At 42.2% G+C, this 11003-nt stretch overlaps 1 non-coding gene across 1 annotated transcript; it reads right to left on the bottom strand.

The window, feature by feature from the left end:
- Positions 1–381: 381 nt before the first annotated feature.
- Trnas-cga lies at positions 382–456 on the bottom strand. The gene has a single exon. It is a non-coding gene; the product is annotated as a tRNA-Ser (tRNA).
- Between the last annotated feature and the right edge of the window lie 10547 nt (positions 457–11003).

Here is an 11003-nt window from a genome sequence, read left to right as displayed (position 1 = left end):
GAACCACTTGTATGAATATCAAGAACTCAGACGGCAACCCAGTTCTAAGCAAAGAAGGGAAGGCAGAAAGGTGGAAGGAGTATATAGAGGGTTTATACAAGGGCGATGTACTTGAGGACAATATTATGGAAATGGAAGAGGATGTAGATGAAGATGAAATGGGAGATACGATACTGCGTGAAGAGTTTGATAGAGCGCTGAAAGACCTGAGTCGAAACAAGGCCCCGGGAGTAGACAACATTCCATTAGAACTACTGATGGCCTTGGGAGAGCCAGTCATGACAAAACTCTACCATCTGGTGAGCAAGATGTATGAGACAGGCGAAATACCCTCAGACTTCAAGAAGAATATAATAAAACTTCCTGGCAGATTAAAACTGTTTGCCCGACCGAGACTCGAACTCGGGACCTTTGCCTTTCGCGGGCAAGTGCTCTACCAACTGAGCTACCGAAGCACGACTCACGACCGGTACTCACAGCTTTACTTCTGCCAGTACCTCGTCTCCTACCTTCCAAACTTTACAGAAGCTCTCCTGCGAACCTTGCAGAACTAGCACTCCTGAAAGAAAGGATATTGCGGAGACATGGCTTAGCCACAGCCTGGGGGATGTTTCCAGAATTCTCATTCTGGAAGAATATAATAATTCCAATCCCAAAGAAAGCAGGTGTTGACAGATGTGAAAATTACCGAACTATCAGTTTAATAAGTCACAGCTGCAAAATACTAACGCGAATTCTTTACAGACGAATGGAAAAACTGGTAGAAGCGGACCTCGGGGAAGATCAGTTTGGATTCCGTAGAAATGTTGGAACACGTGAGGCAATACTAACCTTACGACTTATCTTAGAAGAAAGATTAAGAAAAGGCAAACCTACGTTTCTAGCATTTGTAGACTTAGAGAGAGCTTTTGACAATGTTAACTGGAATACTCACTTTCAAATTCTGAAGGTGGCAGGAGTAAAATACAGGGAGCGAAAGGCTATTTACAATTTGTACAGAAACCAGATGGCAGTTATAAGAGTCGAGGGGCATGAAAGGGAAGCAGTGGTTGGGAAAGGAGTGAGACAGGGTTGTAGCCTCTCCCCGATGTTATTCAATCTGTATATTGAGTAAGCAGTAAAGGAAACAAAAGAAACATTCGGAGTAGGTATTAAAATTCATGGAGAAGAAGTAAAAACTTTAAGGTTCGCCGATGACATTGTAATTCTGTCAGGGACAGCAAAGGACTTGGAAGAGCAATTGAACGGAATGGACAGTGTCTTGAAAGGAGGATATAAGATGAACATCAACAAAAGCAAAACGAGGATAATGGAATGTAGTCAAATTAAATCAGGTGATGCTGAGGGAATTAGTTTAGGAAATGAGACACTTAAAGTAGTAAAGGAGTTTTGCTATTTAGGGAGCAAAATAACTGATGATGGTCGAAGTAGAGAGGATATAAAATGTAGACTGGCAATGGCAAGGAAAGCGTTTCTGAAGAAGAGAAATTTGTTAACATCAAGTATAGATTTAAGTGTCAGGAAGTCGTTTCTGAAAGTATTTGTATGGAGTGTAGCCATGTATGGAAGTGAAACATGGACAATAACTAGTTTGGACAAGAAGAGAATAGAAGCTTTCGAAATGTGGTGCTACAGAAGAATGCTGAAGATAAGGTGGGTAGATCACGCAACTAATGGGGAGGTATTGAATAGGATTGGGGAGAAGAGAAGTTTGTGGCACAACTTGACTAGAAGAAGGGATCGGTTGGTAGGACAAGTTTTGAGGCATCAGGGGATCACAAATTTAGCATTGGAGGGCAGCGTGGAGGGTAAAACTAATGAGGAGGTATTGAATAGGATTGGGGAGAAGAGAAGTTTGTGGCACAACTTGACTAGAAGAAGGGATCGGTTGGTAGGACACGTTTTGGGGCATCAAGGGATCACAAATTTAGCGTTGGAGGGCAGCGTGGAGGGTAAAAATCGTAGAGGGAGACCAAGAGATGAATACACTAAGCAGATTCAGAAGGATGTGGGTTGCAGTAGGTACTGGGAGATGAAGAAGCTTGCACAGGATAGAGTAGCATGGAGAGCTGCATCAAACCAGTCTCAGGACTGAAGACCACAACAACATTCTGTTGCCAGAATGAAATTTTCATTCTGCAGCAGTGTGTGCACTGATATGAAGCTTCCTGGCAGTCCTAAGGTTAAATCTTGGTCCGGCACACAGTTTTAATCTGTGACTAAGTCATGTCTCCACAATATCCTCTTCCAGGAGTGCTAGTTCTGCAAGTCTCTCGGAATAGCCTCTGTGAAGTCTGGAAGGTAGGGACGAGGTACTGGTGAAAGTAAAGTTGTGAGGACAGGTCATGAGTTGTGCTTGGGTAGCTTAGTAGGTAGAGCACTTGCCCAAGAAAGGCAAAGGTCCCGAGCTCGAGTCTCGGTCCGGCAGGCAGTTTTAATCTGGCAGGAAGTTTTATATTGTCATGTTATTTATGTAAATGAGGTACATAAAAATAAACATTTGTGTCGAAACAGTCTCGCTTATTTTGTGTGTGTTACAATTGCTGCAATACTAGGAAGTTCTATTTCATTTTATCTAGCAGACAGTGACAAAACAGACATAATCAAATCGAGAAACTGCACCAGTCTTGGGTACTAATTGTATTAGGCCTAAAAACTTTTTCAGTGTTAGACAATGGGATTTTGATTTTTCATGCAGCAAAATGTCTGACAAACTTTGATGATGTAATAGTTCTTTCTCATGAAAGGCTCTAGCAAGATTAGAGAGAAAAAATGCTGGGACCTAAGGACTGAAGAAATATGTGCTGCCTTGCTTGTCTCTTGACCTTACTGGGTTTATGTTTCCTTTATTAATTTTATATCACACAAAGATAAAATTATTAGCTAATGAGCAATAAAGAGTGCAAATTTTCTGAAGAGTTCTTATTCTCCTGGTCACAAATAATCCCAGCCAGTATTAATTGTGAGGTTTCTTGTAAGGAAGGGGGGGGAGGGGGGCTAGGATGTGAAAGCAGCCAACTGGGGGCACAAGAGGCCTGATAGGACATCTTAGTGTTTGAATTGCACAGAGCAAAATACAATGACATGTAACTGAAGAATCCTGTCTGAAGAGGCATGGCACTGCACTTTGGCACACTTTAAGACCACATGGTATGTCTTGCAAATCCTCAAAAATATATGTCTCATAAATCAAACTCTTCAGTAAAATGTGCGCTACAAAATGAAATATTTTTGAAAAATTGACTTTTTTTTATTTTTGACATCCTATCTCAAACACTTGAGAGGCGGAGGATTTTTGCTCTGGTTCAGAAATATTGTAGATGCAGGGCTGCTCTGTGCCAGACCAGGACTCGAACCTGAAATGTTTGCCTTTCACATGCAAGTGCTCTACCAAGTGAGTTTCTCCAAGTATGGCTCACGACCCATCCTCACTGTTTTACTTCCGCCAGTACCTCATCTACCTTCCAGGTCCGTTTGATACCCACTTGTTTATTTCCCACTCTTCAATTGACTATGAAAATTTGTACAAAAAGCCACAGTGTAATTTTTATGGAGACTTGTTTTTGCTATGCTGAAACATTTCATCAACTAGTAAAATCGATCAGTTTTGTGACCCCTTTTTTCTGGCATTAGCCGACATATGCAGAATAAGTGCTGCTGCTGCCAAACACGACAGAACTTCTCTACATTGTGGCGGTTGAAATACTGGTTGAAACTGCTTGGTAAACCATTTGTGTGGAGGGTGCAGATCTTGTGGTGGGGTCAAGGAGAGTGATCAATGACAAACGAAATTGCTTCTGAGATTGCTACTGACATACCAGCCCCTGCATGAACTTACCAATAGGACTACTTCAAGTGAAGGACCAGGGGGTATACAACAACATAAGAGGTCATGTACAAATGCTACTTACTGCCACAAATTACCACTGAAATAAAAAACGGAATTACGCAATGGCGCCACAGTGTTGTGGCAACCATTAGATTGACTGCTGTACTAAATGCAGTTCTTAGCCTTGTGCGAAGTGATATTTTTCTATTGGTTTGCTTTTGCTTTTCTTGCTATTCAAAACAGTATAAATCTTCAACATGAAAACAGAAGTAACAAACTTCAAAATACCATGATTGCTTTAGTAGAAATTAAAGCGATTGTCACATTTTGAATTTGCTACCTCTGTCTTCCTATCACTCTAGATCGCACCCAAAGTGGAATAAAGTCAAGTACATACAAAATGTTGAACAAATTGTTGTTATGTTTTACTATATATAATTTCCTCATTTGTAGTTAGGGTAACAGCACAGCTTCAATCCTACAGTGTCACACATATTGCACACAGTCTGATCGCCAAAGTTGGCAGTGACTAAATGTAACCAGTACTATAGATGAGAAGCCAAGGAAATATAGGCAAACTGAACTGGGGTTGAGCGTGCTATATGCACTGATGCGAAGTCTGTAAGTGTAATTATTTTAGCAAAAGCAACGTTTTCTAATCGCTTTTAATTCTGTTAACAGCCAATAATTAATGGCCAAACTTTTTAAGACACCTGTGGTTTCAAAGGCAAAATAATTTTGTGGGAAAAATACAGCTTAACGCACGAAATCCGTTTATATTGCGTTATAAATTCTTACAAACATGTATTATTTCTTATATGCGTGAAAAACATACGTTTCAAGACGCCACGGTGATGCATTCGATTGACCGAACGTTACCTGGACGTATGAGTGCATAAATGCACGAAAACTGTAACACTTTTCCCGAATTACAAGACATAAAATTCAGGATTCTCCATCGTAAACTGTTTCGGACAAGCGTGATAAACAGTTGGGATGACTGGTTTGCAAAGTCAAACTAATCTAAGTACTACTGTTGTGTCTCCGTAGTCATTACACATATTATACAGCAGTGGCGCTCGTAGAAAGATGCAATGATCTGCGCATGTGCCTTGGTTGGCAAGACTGGGATGTTTGTTGATGCGTGGATGGCTTACCTTTTGACTGTTACCACTGTTCTGTGCTGTTTCTGCATTTCATAGTTTTCTTCTGTGCTGATTCGCCAGTCGTCTCGTTTCTAAACAGATGCCCGGCAACCGTATGGGCCATTGCAGGGACGACGGTATTGTTGAGAATTGCGTCACGTCGAGATTTGTTATTTACTCTTAGACCTTGCGCACACGGAGCGATTGAAGAGGAACCCAACAAGCAGGCGATCTGCATCCGCAACTGGTTGCCGACTAGGTGGCAACGCACATTGCGCAATTCTGTGTGCGAGCGAGGAGAGGGAGTATTGTTTGTCGCATCTGAGCAACTCTTGGTTACATTTGGCACGTCATGTACAGATATAAGCTCGGCGGAAGGTGCGGTTCCCTATTATTATTATTATTATTATTATTATTATAACATACGAATGAGAAAACAAAGAAAATTCTGGATTATTCGCACATGCAAAGAAACAATCCACAGGCTGCATGTAGCAGCCAAGGACCTGCAACATACAGATTCCATAGCAAGGTGTTAGTTTTATTTTGAAAACCCAAATGTCTTGAGATTTGTATACACGGAAATGTAGTGACGATGGTTTGTGTTTGTTAAATCATCGGATATGAACACCATTGTCTTTCACGTATCGGAGATTTGCGTCTTTTCTCGCTGTTTTCACATTTTATTACCACTTTACAGAACGACAGAGACTGCTAGCCACAAAAATGAGCACTCTCAGTATAAGTCTACATTTTGTTTTGTATGTTTGAACATTGGCGCACTGGTAATTTTATTATAACGATAGGTATACAGTACACTACATACACACCATGTGGAATTCTTTTCCCACTTCGCACCATATTTTCTCTGTCAAAATCCTTCTGCAGTAGCCTGTGAGTTTGCGGTTGTACAAAGTGAGATGTTTTCCGCTTGTCTCAGAAAGGTTAAGGTTCATAGCCTGCTCGTTCATCTTCGAATTAAACCAATACAGAGCTGTGGTCGAGGACACGACGCATCTCAGATCGCCTGGCGGTGCGCACGCCGAGTCGCTGGCAACTGCTTGGTAACGCGTTGCAAACGATTTACTGGTGAGTCACTCTGCAGTGACAGCGGTTTTATTTGAGTTGCGCCGTGTGCGGAGGGTCTTTGAGACGTGCGGAAAATAATCCTGGCATAACAGGTAACAGCAGGACGTAATTATGTGGAGCAGGGAGCCTATGGTGCGCAAAGGAAGAAAGGGTGAAATTAAAATGGAAAGAAAAAGTGGAAAAGTAATAAAATCGACCAGTCACGTGAAAACATTTGCTGTATTAAAATGAAGATGGTTCTGGAAGTTTTCGGAGGTAAACACATTCGAATCATATACTTTATTTACTCAGTGGTGTGGTGCCACAATATTGTCTGGTGCTGGATCCCTGGTCAGTCCTATTATTTTTATCTGTCTTTTTTCACTTCTTTCACCTTTGGAAATATTTGCTAATGTGAAAAATGGTCCGGAATCCGCGTTATATTTTAGGCTCCTTATAACTTACTAAGTCAGTTTAAAGGTCGGAGAATGGTAACGGCGTACCACTTACAATAGGATCATGCCTAGTAAAGAACTGTAGAGTTCTAACCAACGTTCAGGTTGAGCACAGCATCACCTTTATATTTTTTACCCACGTCGAACATCAGTCTACATTAGAACTCAAACGTCAGTTAACTGAATCTGTAGAACTAAAGGGACTAGATGTGAGTAACTGTTGTGGACAAGGCTATTTTGAGTTGCGCGTAAAATTTTGAGGAAAAAGAATCAGGGTCTAATTTAAATTTAGCCTTCTGTGTCCACAATAAACATTTTCAGTATCCAGAACGGAAAGAACAGAAACATATGTCGGACTGTGTATAACTGCCAACTGAACTGGGTCGTGTACGGTATACTTTCCCTAGCCAAATACAGTGATGATTCACCTTCACTAGCGGATGTGCTTTTTTCAGTTTATAGTTAAGTTCTCACTAATCATTTTAGTGATAGTGTACATCCACTAGGGAAGATTTACCTTCCCTAGTCTTCCACTTCCACTATAATACATACAATCCGGACTAACACACTTACGAGGTAGATAACCTTGCAAGACGGCATGGTCTCCAAGTAATCAGGTTCTCACCTTATCACTGACGCTACAGTTCTATTGCGCTGGTATGGGTGCAAGCAAAGCCATATTGCAGAAAGAAATAGCACCTTTCAGGTTGCTGATGAGTCAAAAAACTCACACATGAAGCCCTGAACAACGTAACTATCTCTGCACGGGCAAACTGCGTCAGGCATTCAGAAACACAGCAGGAAGAAGATTTTTAAAAAAACATCGGCAGACTCGATGATGGAGCCTTTCATAATTAATCTCCATGATTCTGATTCGCATCAATCAGACAGCAAATGTGAAGACTATGTTTTGGGCGAACCATGTCAATACTGCTTATTGCCGCATTTAAAAATTTATCATATAACATCAGCCCATACGATGTAACTTGAGACTAGGTTTGCTTGACTTTTAAAAGACTGATAAAAAGATTTTTATTCCTTATGCCTTTTCAGTGTGGACTCTGTTTAAAGGTTGTCTTCGGTCTTCAACAGCTCGCCGATTTTGTTGTGAACTCGTCATAAAAAACATATATAATTTATTTTGTATTTCTTCTAGTCAGACTGTTTTCTTCACTTTTGAAACAGTAGTTATTCGTTCATTCCACATGATATGTCAGTGATTAAATATTCCAGCGTCTCCAAAATTTTTTGTTGGAAAGATTATCAAAATCTGTCCTTGTTTTCCCTGAGATTAGCTCCAATAAACACCGAGTAGAAACTAGTTTTACACTATGTGTTCAAAAGTATCCGAACACTTGACTGAAAATGACATACAAGTTCGTGGCGCCCTCCATCGGTAATGGAAATAAAATGAGCGTTTGGCGTCATTGTCCGCGAGGCCCCCTACGGGGCAGGTCCGGCTACCTTGGTGCAGGTCTTATTACATTCGACGCCACGTTGGGCGACCTGCGCGCCGGGTGGGGATGAAATGATGATGAAGACAACACAACACCCAGTCCCAATTCTGGAATTCAATATGGCGTTGGCCCACCCTTAACCTTGATGAAAGCTTCCACTCTCGCAGGCATGCATTCAATCAGGTGCTGGAAGGTTTTTTGGGAAATGGCACCCATTCTTTCACGGAGTGCTGTACTGAGGTATTGATGTCCGTCAGTGAGGCCTGGCACGAAGTCGGCGATCCAAAACATCCCAAAGGTGTCTTATAGGATTGAGGTCAGGACTCTGTGACGGCCAGTCCATTACAGGGACGTTATTGTTGTGTAACCACTCCGCCACAGGCCGTGCATTACGAACAGGTGCTCGATCGTGTTGAAAGATGTAGTCGCCATCTCCGAATTGCTCGTCAACAGTGGGAAGCAAGAAGCTGCTTAAAACATCAATGTAGGCCTGCGCTGTGATAGTGCCACGCAAAGCAACAAGAAGTGCAATCCCCCTTCATGAAAAACACGACCACAGCATAACAGCACCGCCTCCAAATTTTACTGTTGATACTACACACGACGTTCACCGGGCATTCGCCGTACCCACACCCTGCCATCGGATCGCCACATTGTGTACCGTGATTAATCACTTCACACAGTGATTTTCCACTGTTCAATCGTCCAACGTTTACGCTCCTTACACAAGCGAGGCGTCGTTTGGCATTTACCGGCGTGATGTGTGGCTTATGAGCAGCTGCTCAACCATGAAATCCCAAGTTTTCTCATCTCCCGCCAACTGTCGTAGCACTTGCAGTGGATCCTGATGGAGTTTGGAGTGCCTGTGTGATGGTCTGGATAGATGTCTGCCTATTACACATCACCATCCTCTTCAACTAAAAAAAAAAAAAAAAAAAAAAAAAAAAAAAAAAAAAAAAAAAAAAAAAATGGTTCAAATGGCTCTGAGCACTATGCGACTTAAATTCTGAGGTCATCAGTCGCCTAGAACTTAGAACTAATTAAACCTAACTAACCTAAGGACATCACACACATCCATGCCCGAGGCAGGATTCGAACCTGCGACCGTAGCGGTCGCACGGCTCCAGACTGTAGCGCCTAGAACCGCACGGCCGCTCCGGCCGGCCCTCTTCAACTGTCAGCGGTCTCTGTCAGTCAACAGACGAGGTCGGCCTATACGCTTTTATGCTGCACGTGTCCCTTCACGTTTTCACTTCACTATCACATCGAAAATAATGGACCTGGATGCTTAGGAGTGTGAAAATCTCGCGTACAGACGTATTACACAAGTGACACCCAATCACCTGACCACATTCGAAGTCCGTGAGTTCTGCGGTGCGCCACATTCTGCTCTCTCACGATGTCTAATGACTACTGAGGTCGCTGATATGGAGTACCTGGCAGTAGGTGGCAGCAGAATGCACATAATATGAGAAACGTATGTTTTTGAGGGTGTCAGGATGCTTTTGATCACATATGTGTGATAATAACTACACACAACAGAAAAAACATCGACAGCAATTATTAATTATTTACTATAAATGAGGTGTCTAGAAACAGAAAACGCCATTGCTTCTTTCAAATAAAATTTTTTTATGTATGACACTCCTTATATTTTCTTAAATACGATTCTTTCAGCTGCGTACCGAAAAGATACTGTATACATTCGTAAATGCGCCACAGATTTCCCATTAATCACACGTATTGTAAAACATTTTTATGAGTCTTTTAAAAACTGTTTGAGTATGGTCAAAGGACACTGCCGGTGTGGGATGTCAGCAGATATACATTTTTCGCTACATTTCCTTTCTTGTTCATTTTAATTGTAATTTTCCAATCATCACAAGATAAACGTATTTTCCGAGTTCGAGCGAGAAAGTTAAAAAAAAGTGCCGCGGTTTTCCGAATTACTCATTACGGTATTTTCTTGTATTGATCGACGGAAATGACGAACAATGCAGATCTATCTATTGTTGTTGCCACTGTTCATCCTATTACCATGCTTTGTTACTTTTCTACATCACAGATTTTATACAATCCCGTATTTTAAAGGCACACAGTTTGATGACGTGACCTGCCTCACAATGGCGTATATCAATGCAATTGTCACCTTTGTTGTGTTCGCACGTAACTTCGATGGTCGACGATCAAACAGGCAACTCCAGAATGGAGAGCAGCTAACTCACAGTCTGGTTACGTTGCAACAGATGGCTCCCTCCATCACTACTAACTGGTGACTGCGGAAAGTCTCCGACCACCCGCCAAGTTATGTGGCTTGCACTCTAGGACCAGATGGTGACAGGGCCCGAACGAGACTCCAAATGACACTTTATTTACCCAATTGGGCTTGCACTTGGCTGGGTGACCATCCGGTCTGCCGAGCGCTGTTGGCAAGCGGGGTGCACTCAGCCCTTGTGAGGCAAACTGAGGAGTTACTTGATTGAGAAGTAGCGGCTCCGGTCTCGGAAACTAACATACGGCTAGGAGAGCGGTGTGCTGACCACATGCCCCTCCATATCCGCATCCAGTGACGCCTGTGGTCTGAGGATAACACGGCGGCCGGTCGACCCCGTTGGGTCTTCATGACCTGTTCGGGAGGAGTTTAGTTTTTTTTTAGTTTATTTACCCAATAAATGACAATATTTATTCGGAATAAAATACTTTTTTTGGATGAACAAAGAAAGCCATAGACACATACAAAAAAGTCCAATCTTTGCTCATACACTGACAGAAAAACAAAATCACAACACTAATTTCGTGCCAGTCGCTCAAGATAGGCTCTAGTAGCGCCACTATGAGGATGTAAATCAGGCTTGCTTTAAATACACGGTGTAACAGTTGTGTGCATTAGTTACCTTTGAGCTGGCCGGAGTGGCCGAGCGGTTCTAGGCGCTTCAGTCTGGAACCGCTACGGTCGCAGGTTCGAATGCTGCATCGGGCATGGTTGTGTGTGATGTCCTTAGGTTAGTTAGGTTTAAGTAGTTCTAAGTTCTAGGGGACTGATGAGCTC

Source organism: Schistocerca piceifrons, chromosome 7 (genome assembly GCF_021461385.2).
Source record: "Schistocerca piceifrons isolate TAMUIC-IGC-003096 chromosome 7, iqSchPice1.1, whole genome shotgun sequence".
Classification (NCBI taxonomy): Eukaryota; Metazoa; Arthropoda; class Insecta; order Orthoptera; family Acrididae; genus Schistocerca; species Schistocerca piceifrons.
The sequence above is the reverse complement of the archived record's forward strand: the minus strand, read 5'-3'. Positions and strand labels throughout refer to the sequence as shown.